The 16,128-nt window shown below is 34.6% G+C and overlaps 1 protein-coding gene across 21 annotated transcripts in view; it reads right to left on the bottom strand.

Annotated features, from left to right (window-relative positions):
• The window catches only part of ATRNL1 (attractin like 1), a 519,713-nt gene that overhangs the window by 203,568 nt on the left and 300,017 nt on the right, over positions 1 to 16,128 (bottom strand). The window lies entirely within an intron of this gene.

Here is a 16,128-nt window from a genome sequence, read left to right as displayed (position 1 = left end):
ATATATAGAAAGAGTTGAAAACTTACGCTCTTCCTTTGGTATAAAATCCTAGCAACAACTTGCAGGCTGTCAGCGCCCTGAGGGCACTCAGAGGCCCTACCTCGGCCTGCTGGATGGATTTGGACCATGTTTTAGCCTCGTTTCCATCCTAGTGCCTGTCTGGTCTCCCTGGGTGGCCCCTGGGCCTAGCTCATTGCTGGGGCCACTAACAGACCCCACTTCCAGCACCCAGCCCTGCCGCACCGGGCCCAGCCGCTGGGGGTTGCTGCCGGGTGGGTGAAGGGCCCTGCCCAGGCTGCGGTCACCCCTGGCTCCTGGCTGGCTTTCCTGAGGGGCGCCACCTGTGGCTCCTTGGCAGTCTGTCAGGAGTCAATTGCTCTTCATTTGGTTGTGCCAATGCATTTGTTTTTCAGGAACACTCTTTACCTGAGCCTTCAGAGGAGGCCCAGCCATGCTTAACTTGCCACCAAAGGCATCTCCCATGAAGTACTAAACACTGAGCTTGTATAAGGTACAGACGTAAACGTCACTGACGCAGCACCACAATCACCGCAATAAATGTCCCCAGATACCTCTAGCCTGTTCCATTGTCTAACTGAATAATCACACAAAACTCAGAACAACTGTCCTCAGCCTTTTTTACCTTCAAGGTTGGCGCTTCTCTTTCAGAAGAATGTGAATGTGCCAAGAGCTTGTCTGTGCTCTCCAGCCGTTGTGTATGCTCTGGCAAAGCACATCCCTTTCTTCACACAAAGGTAATAGAATTAAGGGCATACCTTTAAGCATGAACATTAAGGCAGCAACACAGCTTTTTCCTCCTGGGAGAATGACATTAGGTACCGGTATCACAGAAATAAAATAAATGTGGAATTTGTTTTTCTTAATACTGCTTTTAGTATTTTTGTTCCTGTTAATTACAAAACTACATCAAAACTGAAAGCCACTCCTTAAACAATGACTTTCCACTTTGAATAAAAGTATGATTATAAACTCCCTACGATGCCAGGAACATGTATTTTTTCCTTATCTAACCACTGGGTCCAAATGTACATAGCTACACAGTCTCTTTAGAACCTCATACTAAGTATGCTGGCCTCACACACACATAACAATGACCTGCTGCCAGACACGATTGTACTTGAATTTGCACAAGTTACTTCGGTGTTATCACAACTGGCAGCCATTCAACATCAAAGGCACCTTCACTTAGGATTCAACAAACATTTATCTTGAAGAAGAAACTCTACAAGTACATTAATGAGATGTATTAAATATTCCTAACAGCTAGAATGTGAATGAAACTCTCTAGAAATTCAGAAAATTGTTCATTATTATCAAAAGCACCACTTGACAAACTTTTATGTGAATATGGGGGGCAGTGTCACAGAGTAATTGTTTTGACCCAAAACATTATTCTAATTTAGTTATCATTTGATTCACTGTCTTTCATAAACAATTTTACTGTCTTACCTTCTCCCTTTGTTCCTTTAATTACTAGATTAATTGTTTTAAGAAAGTATGAAGATCAAAAGCTGATTTTATAGCACTTTGAGGTGTGAAAATCCAAGTCACTTGTAAATAAAAGATGATAAAAATATCTTTTTGCCCTGAAAAAAAAAGTAGAATATGTTTTTTTTCCCTTTTTAAAATAAGATTAGAGCTTGGGAAAAGGTGCACACTACAAACTGTATGGGATTCTTCAAAGCGATCACAACCACCTGATGGAAAGCATAGCAGAGGTAGGTACAGAACAGCTACAATTTGAAGCCACCACGCGCATTTCACCATATTGCAGCAGTTGGCTATCCTAATCTTCAAAGCCTAGAAGGTTTATACACAATATTGTGGTGGGGCATAACACTATCTAGATTATAGTAACCCACATAATTTTAAAAGGGAATTTTAACACCACTAAATCAATAGGAAATATGTTAACAGCTTATGTGGGATTTCCCTTTGAGCAATTTTATCTATTCAGAACTTTAGTCTATCTCCTCAGACAACTAGAAGAAGCATTAAAGAGCATATTCCTTATTTGTTCATTACTGATTTCTGATTTCACATATTTATATGGCAAACTAGGGAATGATGTACACTTTCTGCTCACCATAATATAGCCTACCTCATCCCATATAGCTAGTTCTTTATTTAGAAGCCTGATTACCTGTAGATTGAAAAATCTTTTTTTTTATATCTGATTTTGTTATGACAGTAATATGAGGGCACTGATCAATAGATAAAGCTAGCACTTAACATGAACTCTGGGGAAAAAAAATTGCCCTGAGTAAAATAGGGAAAAGTTTCCACATGGGCATCAATGTGTGAACCAAGACAATGTTTTTCATATGAAATGTATAAAATGTAACTGATTTATCACAAGTACCATTGACATATCTTTGATAGACTGCAGTTTCAACCAAGCTTTTCAACTGGTTGGTAGCAGTCCCGTAAATACTGCTTTTGAAATTAGTTGCATCCCAAACTGCTAACAAAGGACCAAGTCCCATTGAGAGACTAAGCCTAGAAGAAGCAGAACTTCTGGTCAGAGAAACATGTTGTAAACACTTACACTACCTTCTCACCTGGAGGATGCTGAGAAAATAGTATGAAAGTGCTGCAGGACAACTGGTAGCCTGAGGCTATCCATATGGTGAGAAAAACAAAGCCGGTATTTTGCTAGATACTGCAGCTCATGGAAAGAAACAAGAATAGGAAAAGAATTAAAATAAATCAGCAATACCTCCCTTGCTCTTGGAGCGAGAAATTCAATGAACTATGAATATCTGTATTAGATATCTGAATATCTGTATGAATACTGCAGGACTGAGCAGTAAATGGGCACTTACAGAGCTTAGCAATTGGGATGCAATGAAAAATTAAAGACTGCTCAAAATGGTAGCATTCTGTAACATCCTGTAAAGTACTTGGATTAGAGAAAGATCTTCCAAAGATGGTGGAAACTTTTGAAATTTATAGCATCAGCCTGACCTGTGTGAGATGCTAGCAAAATAGAGGGATAAAAACTCTTTGTAAGTCTTAGTGATGAATGAGAACTTTATACTGATTGAGAGTAAATTTTTGACTGTAACAACCACTAGAAAAAAACTATTTACTACTGAGATCATAGAATGGTTTGTATTTTGCTAGTAATATAACTAATTCACTTTATTTCTTTATACTATAAATCTATATTTGCATCTTCCATAAAAAGCTTAATCTAAATGAAGCTGCTTAATTCCACTAAAAGTGAGACTTTCAGCCTGTAGATAAGTACTTTTGTCAAAAAAGGTGTTTGGTAATAGCTTCTATGGTATAACATTATTTCTAATTAATAATGGCCTTGTAAGAAATACAAAAAAAATAAAAAATGTATTTTATTCATTTACTATTTGTTTGCATTTCAATTGTTAAAACAATTTAACACAACTTAATAAAGCAATAATTTAGTTTGCATCACACCACGCTTGATCCAAATTTTCTACCTAACACATTAACCACTTTTCAGGCACAAACAACATGGAAAAACTAATCATGTATTCAAACACTGATGATGTCCCAAACACTATATTTTATTTCAACAGCATAAATGTCCTAAATTAATGAAATATTCATTTTAATTAGATTTTGTATTTCAAAGCATTTTTGCTCAAATCCTATAATTTTATGTAATTTGTATCAATGATTCATGATACAATTAAAGCCAAAGGTTATATGTAAATTAATAATTATATAAAGGAAGGACATATGCTTAAATTATGTTAGCTTCATGTTATCAAACAGGATGCCATTCTGAAAACAGTGGAAATATATTGTCCATCTGCAAGAGAGATAAATCATCTGCCATAGGATAAAGGAATGCAAGCATAATGGCTCACAAAGATGCTTATTCCTACCATTGGTAGCAATTCCATACATGTGCTGAGCAGTGCTGTTGTAAAAAATGTGTACGTGTATTGTAAAGACTGGTGAAACTGGTTCAGCTGGAGCAAAACCAGAATAATTACAAGATGTATGTGAAAACAAAACAAAACCAAAATCAACCAACCAAACAATAAACCTGCTCAATTTCTGCTCCGTACAGGGTTTTCAATTTTAATCCCAAATAAACTACTTTGCTTTGCTTGCCACTCGTACACAGATACCAGTAAAATTACGTGATGTAAGGGTTGCAAGGTCCAGCTCAATTAGTTCAGCTCAAATCAAAAAACCTAAACAAACAGTAGTAAAAGTGATAAAAAAAATTAATACATCACAAGGTGGTTCAATCAGTCACTTGGATGGACATCGTGGATATGAACTTAAGTAGTGTAAAATGTAAGGGGCATGGCTAGTTTTGAGGCTAATTTTCCAGTATTTGAAATTTGGAAAGTATTAACCATGGTATGCAACATCAATAACATCAAAGATTGCATTTATGCATAAGAGATTTATTAGAAATAAAGCTGCCACTTGAAATGGAAAAACAAGTGAACTTGTGGGTAATTTGTCTTTATCATAATTTGAGACAGTTTTGCAATGAAAGTATAAACAACAAATTCATTTACATTTTAAAATAGTCTTTAATGAGGAAGTGCAGGTATTATTACAGCACTTGCCGTCACTTTCAATGTTTCATGGTTGTTCTCTTTCAAGGACCTGTGAGATGATTAGCCATGCTGAGTACCAAAACATAAAATCCAAAAATAGTCCATCAACTTGAGTTTACATGAATGCAACATAGATTGTTTATGAAATTAGATATATGCTTCTGTAATTTCATATCACTGAATAGTAAGCACACTAAATAAAAATACCACTGCTATGTAAAAAATGCCTTTACCTGACTTCAATATGCAGTGTGATTTTTTTAATCATAAAATTATATTGTTGAAAAAGACCCCATGAGACATGAACCACTCTCCAAAGACATATCTGCCATATAATTCCTGTCCTACTTCCTGTCCTACCTTATTCTTAAAATTTATCAATTACGGAGTCTCCAGAATCTCCAAGACAATCAATTCCAGTGCTACACTACCTTTATCAATGCAACTTTTTCCTTTTTTTTTTTTTTTTTTTTTTTTTTTTTGCATTGTGTCACCTGAATGCTCATTGCTGCAACACAGGCACTTCACTTCTTGTCCTCTCTATGACAGATATGGCAAATGCCATATCCATTCCCTACCTTCAAGGTTGTTACCACTTCTCTCCATGTTGTTCTTTTACACTGTGCAATTACAGACAGACAGTTGTTATCCTTTGAACTTTTCCAAATACTTTCTAACATGTTTGAAGTGGAACGTCAAAACTGGACTTGGTGGTCAAGTTAAGGCCACACTACTACTCAGGAGATATACTTTTTTTTTTTTTTTTTTTTTTGCAACTGGGTTGCTGTTGCCTCACATTCAGCTTGTGAACCTTTCTAAGCCACTGATCAGTTCTGAAGAACTGTAGCACAGTCAGCTTTTTCCTCACAAAGATGATTGCTTCTACCGGGTAAAAAAGCTTGCATCCACTGGTACAGATATTCTCGCTAATTCTTAGATTATTTTGAACTAATCCTGCCTACAGCACTCTTGTGACCTACCTTCTAGCATCTACAAATTTAACAGATATAATCTCTAATTGTTTAACTCAGGTCGTAAATAAAAACACTGACAAGTTCTAGAGCTAGGACAAATCTCTGAGATTAACCTGTAGTTAATGACTTGTTTTACTGACAATGGATATCTAAGTATGCTTTTCTGACCAGTTTTGCACCCACTCCACAGCTATCATGTAATAGCCTTGTAAAATTGTTTATGATGCCCGACTCTACAAACCTGAGATGCTTTCCCCTCCTCTCAAAAGGACCTAGCAAGGCCTACCTTAGATGAAAAACTTTTTTTTCCTTTTTTTTTTTTTTAATGTGAGTTTGTTCCTGAAAAAAAAAATCCAGACTTTTAATCTTTTTTTTTTTTTTTTTCTTTCCCTTCACCTTTATGGGTGCTTACAAACAGTTCAGGTTTTGTTCAAGGATGTTTCTGGAAATTTACTGTCCATAATTCTCTGGCTTCTATTTTCCTCCCTTTCTACAGAAATGATTTATGCTCATTGTTTTCCACGAACCTACAATATACAGGATGCTCTAACCAGAGGTGAAATTTGAACATTTCACACATGGTTGATTTAGTCATTAACAACATTAACAGTGCAGACTTCCTTTCCATCTGAATAGGAAAGAGGACAAGTTCAGGAATATTGCTAACAGATACCGTTAAGCCAAAATGTGGTGTGTCTGATACTTTTAGGTCACATACCTTGGCAGAGCATTTTTTGTAATGTGCTCCCACTGTATTCTGAAAATATTTTGACTTAACTTTGCAAGGGCATAAATGACTGTGGTAGGTAAAAAGTATAATCAGTATTGTACATCATTACCATACTCAGAAAGCATAAAGCCATAAGAAATGGGTGATTGGTTTTAGTTAAGCTGATTATGAAACATGAGATACTTCATATTTTCATAAAGTATTTTATCATACATTGCAATATGTGATAAATATAACACCTTAAACTAACAGACTGTACTTCACAACATGTTTGTATCTCTGATTAGTAGCAATGTACCCAAACAACAATTAAGAAGTCAGTTCAGTGTCCAGTTCACTTACTTTTCCTGCCTAAATGGACCAATGCCTAAATAAATTGCTTAGGCACAAATAGGATTATTGGAGAATAAAGCAAAACGGTCATGAGAATAGGCTCCCCAAATAATAGCAACAGTGTCTGTAAAGAAAAACATATGAAGAAGACCTGTACAGATGGGGAAACTGATGGCCTAGGCAGTGAAGCAATTTGCACAAGGGCATCTCTAAGACCAGTAAAAAAAACATGAGTCTTCCAAACCCAAAATTCTGAGTCGGACATGCCTCTCTGCCTGCCTCCTCCAAGAGTATTTCTGACTGTGGCTGTACAAATATAAACGACTAAAACTACAGCTATTTAGATATGATAAATCTAATTAACTGCGAGTCAAAATGTATTTGGAGCACAGAAAGCCAAAAAAGTTCAACCCACAGGGTTTATTGTAGTTTCATTTTTGTTAATTACATGTGGTTTAATTGATTGGTAAAGCAGTCTAGAGTAATTTACTGATGTTACAATTTAACTGCCTGTAATACTGCATTCAATCCAATAAATTCCAACCAAAAAATCAAATTGTATTCTGTTTTCCAGAAATAACTTGTGCATAAATTGAACAGCATGGATAAAAATAATGATCCGTTCAAATATTCATATTCCCTATAGAACTTTTGCTACTATTCAACTGTCCTAAAATAACATTACATTAATTTTAATTAAATTTTGCATTTCAAAGCATTCTTTCCACACATAGTATGTTTTTGTGTGACTTCTGTCAATACTTGGAAGATGAAAGGAAAGCCAAAGGTTGTATGTTAATTATTATCTGTTGAAATTAAATATAATGAGCTTAGTTTATATGAGGTTACATTAACTCTCAACTATTGTTTGCAAACTGTTGGAGTAATAAAAACTATAGCTCCAGGAAGGATAGACATCATATTATTATAGCCTTGAGAAAGAATAACTACATTTTTGTAGATGGTATTGTACACTCATGGTTTGTCCTAAAGACATTTCTTTTCAGCCTAAGATTCCAGTGTCTGTATTAAGAGGTTGCTAAAGAAATATGGATATATATGTTGATTTTGTCACCACGTACCTACTTTTTTTTCCCCTTCTTCCCAGAGTAAGGAGAGAAGCCTAGAACGTGCCCAGATAGACTGTACAGCCACGGTTTGCTCAGAGCAACGACACCAAGGAATGTTGTATGTATAAATGTCTACAAAAAGCACAGAAGCTACCCATAGAGTTTGTGATAGCAACCATATTGACATTCACAGCCATGATGAGATTCTAATGAGAGATTAAAGCACAGGCACTGAAAAAGTAAGCTGGTGAAGTTAACAACAAATTTCCAGTTCCATTGATCATTGCAATCCCTTTGCACTGAAATATATTAAAGCTCAGACCTTAACATGAAGCTATCAACATAGAAGAAACCTTAAAAAAATGTTTTGAAGACACTAAAGAGGGAAATAAGAATTGTGTATATTATCAGTAATAAGTGTAAGAAGGACAAAGGACAATACAGTTATTTTAGAAGGCATGTACTACCCATGCTGACTAAAGTGAAATGCAAATATTTTGGAATAGAGTGAGACATAATATTAATCCCTCTTTACTACTATTCAATTGCACACGTACAGAAATGTATATAAACTCAACTCTGAAAAAATTACATATTTGATATATTTACAAAGATCAGTTGGAAGTTTGTTTAAGCAGATATACTTTGTGAAAGAACACCAGTAATACTGACATCAGCCGTCTACTACAGACCAGCTAACAAACATTTCAGACATTACGAGCAATCAGAAGTATTGTTACCATGAATTAACATATATATTTTTAGAAAGATTAATATTCAACTGTAAGTAAACAGAACTTTAGGTAAAAAGGAAGTGCAGTGGGAGAGAGATAGGAACTATACATCTCTCATTGGCTTGGACATTGAGTTGCCTCCCTGCTCTTGGAGGAAAAGCAATCCTGACTTCTGTTTCCTTCATGCATCCCATATCATTGGTGAGTCACCTGAGCCAAAGATGCCCAATCAGTGCCACCAAAATAGCTCCCGCTCTGACAAAAGTTGAAGAGGAACTAAAACTGCATTTGCACTTCCCTCGGATTGCCATTACAAACCTTTTCACTCTCCCTTCACAGCAGAGTTCTTCCAAGTTTTGTTTTTGTTGTTTCCTCCTAAATCCACCTATTTCTTACAGGGCTTTGTTTGTGTTTTAATAGGGAGAAAAAATAAGCACAATACTACAAACACAGAGGAAATATAAATGTAAAGAACGGTCTCCCAACTTTGGGCCAACATTCAACACCTGCTCTTTTGTTTTTGTTAGGAGACAATAATGAGTCATCTATTTGGTGCAATCCTCTTTATTTACAAAGAACATATGTACCATCCCATTTCCTTTAACACTGTGGAAACAACTCTAGATGACTTTTCTTCTCAAAAATTCAAACGAAGCTCTCTGGCTTCTTCCCAGGGCCTTACTGCAGACTGCCTTTCTCACTGCCCGCTTCTTTTTGCTGACAGGTAGTTTACTGAAAAGTCTCCTAATGCTCTTATGTTTACAACTAGTCCCATGGAAACCTCTCAGACCATACAGCTTAACAGCTCCTTAGGCTCTGCCAAGTGGCTGGTTGCCTCAGGCAGTCTTTTTCATTTTGTTCAGGTCCCTCTTTCTCTTCAATAATTTTAATTTTTACTTCCTGTTAACTTGAAAGCTTAACCTCATCACTGATAAGATTTAACCAGGTCTGTGACAGATAGCAGGAATTAATATAGTCCATTATAATATATATATAAATATATAGCTATATTTTTCAGATAATGTTATCTCCAGCAGCATTTTATTCTAATCCTTAGAAATTTGAATTTTGATAATAGGCTCTAGTGAATACCTCAACTATTCATTTTAAAGTACTGCTATCATCACTAATAACTATATCCAAACTTTCTTCTATACACGCACCCAGGAATTATACATAATGAAGTTAATTTATTTCGACTATTCCCTCTTGGGATCCTTCAGGCTAACTACACTATGCAAACGTGAAAAGGAACTTTGGTTATTATGTATTAAGAACAACAAGTTTCTTTTCCTGGTCATATCTAGATATAATCAAAACACCTGTATAGTTTATGCTTTGCAGCATTTAGAGTTGTTTCTGTTGTTGAGTCATGTAGCACTTTTGATATCTGGGTCGTTGGTTGTCCAGACTGCATGTGTATTGGAATATACTCGAGCTCTCTTTTGGAGCAAATCTGCTGATTCCCCAAGACCAAAGTGGTAATTTTGCTAGTATAGTTCATTTCCTCCAGTCTATATAACACTCTAACACTATTCCAACAGACCTGTGCCCTCATGTGCCATGCCTTCGAATACAAGGGAAACAGAACATCATAACCATGGAGGGTCCAAACAAAACCAGTCAATTCTCTGCAGTCAGGTCATGGTGAATTCACCCCGAAGACCACAATTCAAAAACAGAATCGACACAAGACACCTACAATTACTTCCTGGGATGGATGTCTTTGGCAGAAGATACATAAACTTCAACAACTGAGATGAGTCCTTCAATCTCAGCCCCTAGTCTTATATGATAGTTGTTCACAGACGCCTCCTAGAACTATATATTTTATTGAGATATCTATGTTAGATCAACTTTGTGTAGCTCACCCCCAAATAAGCCTTTCCAATAGATTAGTGAGTCTGCCACTTGTACCATTTCACATTTTTCTATCTAGCGAATAAACATGATTTGAGCAGAGCTATTATCGGAATTAATCAGGTAATAATCACTTATTTTTATTAAGTGACAGTATTATAATTACAACCTCAATTTTACAAAATTAAAGATTAACTCTCACTAAATAAAGGCAATTTGACTCACTGGATCCTTTATATAGTCAAGTCTCCCACAACTAAATCACAGTGTAAAGATGAACACTACAAAAAATGGGTGGGATGAGCTGTTTTTGTCTCTTTCAGAAGTGATTGCAGAGTGAGTCCTGAGGCAAGAGCTACTGCCAGCTAACTAGGCATATCACTTGAAAGGTTCATTCAGAGAGGAACCTAAATTTTAGGTTGGAAAGAATGCAGAAAAAGTCAACCTAAAATAAATGTCCCAGTTGTCCTCAATAAAACTACAACCTCAGTTGAAATAAGCAGTCATAGCTCTTGATTTCAGAAGAGCTTGAGCAATATAACAAATTCAGATTCTAGTCCTATGAATAGCTCCTTTGACTTCAGAAGGATTACTCACAGTCTATGACTAAGTACATATAGATGTGTAAGATATTTGCTAAGCAGCAGACAAGAAGCTACCAAAAAAGAAAAGTGATCTGTGAGGTTAACTTTGAAACACAAAGTATATAAAACCTGTAGACACCTACATGCATGAATAAAATTACACATCGGGATACTTTAATTATATATAAGAATATTTTCTCATTTTCTTTATAGGACCACCTGTCTTTGGTGGTCCCTTACCCACCTTAAAACATATAGATGAACCAAAGTACTCCTTTTGCTCCTTTGCTTCATGTTCAAGAATACACCGTGTTCTATGTGTATTAATATTCCTAAGCTAAACATATTCCACTTCATAAGCAATATTAAATACACCAAAAGCCATTATTGCACTTAATAAAAGGAATACTTTAAAAATGCAAGTGACCTTACAATATAAAGTAAAACAGTTCTAGCTGGAATTCACATATTGTCTACATTCATTAGTACTACTGACATAACTGAACTTTCCTGTTCTTATTAGGGTTACCATAGAAATGAGCATAGAGCTGTTACATGAATTGTTACTGTTATTAAGAAGCAGTCTATTTCAGCTTCATTTGTGTGTTTTTAAGAATCTTTGAATATTCAAGAGAATAAAACTACCTTGGTATTAAAATTAAGGCTAGAGAGGTCTTTTTTTTTTTTAAACAAACATAAGCTTATTCAATAAAATGAAGCAATAAGTTGTGTGGCACCCACACACTGTATAAAGCAAGTATTCTGTATAATTCCATGTTTTTGTGCTTGTACATGCTATTCTTTCAGGCAGGCAAATGGTGCACAGCTGACTGTATAATGAAATGCTATATATAAATATGAAAATTCTAATAAAGGAATGATATTAACCTTTAAAGTTAGGCAAGCATTTTACACATATAATACCATGCTTTCAAACATTTTTACATAAATGTGCAATCGTGCATTACTTCCTCATTTCTCAAGAGACTTACAGTGTATTACACAAGCAAATAAGATTCCAAGTCTTATTTTTAAGATATATAAGAATTTTCTGTTATGTAATTATAGTAATATGTAAAAAAAGTTTTTCATAAGAAAAAAATATAAGACTGCATTTTAAGTAATTGTCTGATCTAATATACACAAATAGCACACACTGGCCTACAAATGTATTTTGTCTTTGTTGGGGAGGAGGGAAGAGAAGAGGACATCTGTATGTTTATCAGGGATTGCATGCTTCTGGATTAATGACAACAAATCTTTAAAACATCTGGCTGAATGTACAGTTTATGGTCTATCTTAGCAGCAGCTGCTTTACCTTATGAAGGACAAATATTTGCTATAGTACCACAGCTAGAAGATGTGAGGCTTACAAACCCATCTGTATGAGCTCTGTTAGTGACCTCAGTGTAGTTTTTCTGCGAGCAAAAAGAAAACCTTGATGTGTTGTTAATGAGAAATTGCTTTGGATGCAAATTTCATCTGTAGTGTGGTGCCTTTCAGTCAAAAGTAGTTCAAGGGACAAAACCTTTGAGACACTATGAAAACTGGCAGGCACATGTCAAGCTTTTCTGTATAATGTTCTATAAACAGATTCTCCTGCAACGATTCTCAGTAGAAGACTGAACAAACACTTTAAATATGAAAGATGCAGAGACAACAAATAACATTATCTTCAGTTTTCTTATTTAGTAAATCTGGGCGATATATCTTTTGTGTGTCTGTGTGTGTGTGTTTAAAGAAGGAAAAGAGGGTCAGTTTGAAACTTCACAGATGGGCTCCTGGGTATAGAATGCAAGAGGCCTAACAAATCTTTTGGGAAGAAAATGACAGGTCTCACTTTTTCATCCACTGAACTAACAAGGGCAATTTCACAGAGGAAAAAAAAAAAAAAAAGGTACTGCTAGAAAGATTTGTGAGTCTTTGGAAGAAAAAGAAGGATGAGCAATTAAAATCTAGAATATATATCTTATCTTTTTATGCAATTAGTTTAGACTGTTCTAAAAATACTTTGCTGCTCCTGAACTTCAAATACTTAGGGACTCCTTCAATTTATTTGACAAATATTTCTCACCTTCTGTTTACTTCTACGTGAATTTCCAGGCTTGCCCACAAATGTTATCCTGCTTTGTAAGTAGGAACTTAAGTTTGGTACCCATAAGATTGTTCCCATTTCCTCTGGTTTGTTTCTTAAGAAAGATAGTGCCATAACAAAAGTGCTTGGAAAATCAGTTTATAAAATTTTGTGCTGTTCCTTCCAAGGATCAAGGTCTCTCGGATGAGCAATATTTCACTATCCCACTTCTTAAAAACACTGTCCTTTCTTAAAAACATTTTTAAAATGTCATTGATCCATGGGAGGGATGGGTAGAGGAAGGTGTCAAGGGATGCCAGGCAGGAGGTTGTTCATGTTCTTCTGCAATGTTTCATTGATCTTTTTAGAACCATGAAATAAAAGAATGATACTTCCCATTTTCTTTCAATGCACAAGGTGAATAACTTTGATGGTAGAAGGTGAGATAGAGAGTCTGTCTGTTCTTTCTTACTCTTTCAGAAGGCAGGAACGAAGAACAGAAACTCAGCCAGGAGTTAAAGTATAAATTTAGATGTTCAAAAGATAAAGTACATCTTACGAGATGGCAATTTAAGCAGGAAAAAGCTGAGAAGCAAAATTTTATTATGAATGAAAAAACCCTCAAGTACATGGCTTATGGAAAAATGATCTCAAGTAATTAAATGGAAAGAAAAATAGATGTGGGAACAGGGAAGTTAAATTCAGTGTTAACAAACATCAATTAAAATTCTTTGGAAAACAATTTTAATTTTTTTCATATACATATAGTAATGTCATACATGTAACAGAGACTAAATTCAAATGAACTGCTCACTAAGATTTTGTCAGTACTCTGAGCAGCAGAATGTAAATCTTCACTCAATGGGCAACAAATTAGGAAAGAAATTAGAGATAAAAATTCTAAATTCATAGAAAATTGAGACATTCCCACTACACAATGGGAACAACTTGTTCTTGCTTTGTATTGGACTGATGCCATGCTACATTCAGTTTGGAATCAGTAATGACCAAGTTTACTCAAGCATTAAAGCCAGAGAGCAAAACACAACACGAATTTTCAACTAAACATAGAAGTCTAGCAAAACTTAAAAAGAATATGTATTTGTTTACATCAACTGCGTGATAAAATTCATCACTAAAAGAACTGGATAATAAGATTCTACTTCTCTAGGGGAAAGCAGACTGAGGTGAACAATAAATGCGGAGTTCTTGATGAATAGGTATTAACAGCTATTAACAGCTTTTTCCATATTTGTTTGTGTTTCTTCTATATTTAATGTCTTACTGTAGTTTGTGTCCATGTTGAAGGAAACATCTAAAGAATCAACATTCCTGTCTTTCAAGGACTAAAATAGAAGAAAACTTCATCAGCCTAGAACAGTGGGTTTTAAAAGTAGGTACTTCAGGATTCTTTTCAATAATAGGTAGCCTTCTACTTGTGTGTTATTCAGACAATTTATTCTCACTTCATTCCACAGCCTTAGAAGAAATCCTACCTACATAAACTTCTGCTGATCTAGATTAAAGGAAAACACTACATGGAGAGTTATCAAAAAATTATTATCTGACATGAACTGCTGCTGATGTGCTATAGTGGATTGAAAATACAGACCGTTTGCTTAAACATTTATGAACATAATGCTACCAATCTGTAGGCACTTTTTCTTATCTCATTTAAAATATGAAGAAATACCTACTCAAATAATTTTGAAATCAAACAAGGAACATTTCTGAATTAGAGAGAACCAAGTTTCTCTGGCTATACTCGAGGAAAAATAAAGATCAGCACTCAAGCATGGGCGTCTGAGAGTTTTAATCCAATTCCAAAGTATTTCTTTCTATTTTGCTCTTCCAAAGAAACTGATTTACACGTATGATGTATTTATTAGTCAGCTTGTATGAATTTTCATAAAGTCTTAGAAATACTTTTTATAATATCAGGAAAATAAAACTTGGAATTTAAAAAAAAAAATCCACAAGGATGTGTGTTCTTTACAGGATGATGGCTACAGAATAAATTAAAAATGCAAATTTCCAAACATCTAGAAGAGTAACCATGGAAATAAGAGTAGACTCCCTTAATCTATAAAATCGTATGTTCATATTTATTCTTCAACATGCCAATAACACAACCTGATTATAATGAGAAATTATATCAAAGAATTGCTGCATTCCATTGCAACACATTGTAGCACAGGACTATTAATGAGTTAAGTACTGAGACAAACTCAAATGAAATATTAATAAATTGAATTGAATACTGTAGTTTAAGGTAACTTTAATCTATACAACAACAAATATATGAGCATTTGCCCTTAGACGTAGAACATGCTTTATATTATTAATCTGGGGAAAAAAAAAAAAAATAACTACTATAACCTATGTCTTTCTTTGTAGCACCAGTTTAAAGCTAAGACAGGCATTAGTGCACTATAATTTCAGTGAAGGAAAGTGGTAAGTGCTAGTTATCTGGTACTTTTAAACCATATATAAATTCACTATAGATCTACAGTTTAAAAAAAAAAAAGTTATTTAAACATTCCTAGTGCCAGTATACTAAGAAACATTTATTCATTAGAGAAAGACTCAGCTTTTATTTATTTATTTATTCAGGTTATACTACTACTAAGCAAGTATTCTTTCCAAAAATTATCAAGATCAGAAGCTTCAAAGGAAAATATCTGTCTAAAAACATCAAATTTTTTTTATGAGAATAAAATTAATTACGACAAGTATATGTTAGCTCAGTCTTGCCATATACACGTAGCAATATACATAACTTAAATTTAATCTCATCTAAGTCTAATCATTTTTTAAACAGATAAGAACAAATATTTGGGCCAAATTTTCCAACCCATCTATAACTATACACACTATAAAATAATATGGTTTATGTATGAATATTCATTGAAGAGGTTTAATTGTGCCATGGTTTTAATGACAAAACTATTGATGTCAATAGAACTAGAATTTTGCTTTCAATTAAAAAAAAAAAAGTATAAAGTCTTTGCAAAGAGAGTTTTCTCCTACTATATATTTCAATAACTTTTGATAATGACACAGCAAAGTAACAGCACCAAATAACCTCCTGGGAAAGTTTGAGATACTACACTACAATCCCGTGTTCAATCAACTTATCAATGCAGCATTTTGAGACTGAGAGTATATTCTGGTATATATAAA

The sequence above is a fragment of the Anser anser genome, assembly GCF_964211835.1.
Source record: "Anser anser genome assembly, chromosome: 7".
NCBI lineage: Eukaryota > Metazoa > Chordata > Aves > Anseriformes > Anatidae > Anser > Anser anser.
Note: the sequence above shows the minus strand (reverse complement) of the source record. Positions and strands in the feature narration are given on the sequence as shown.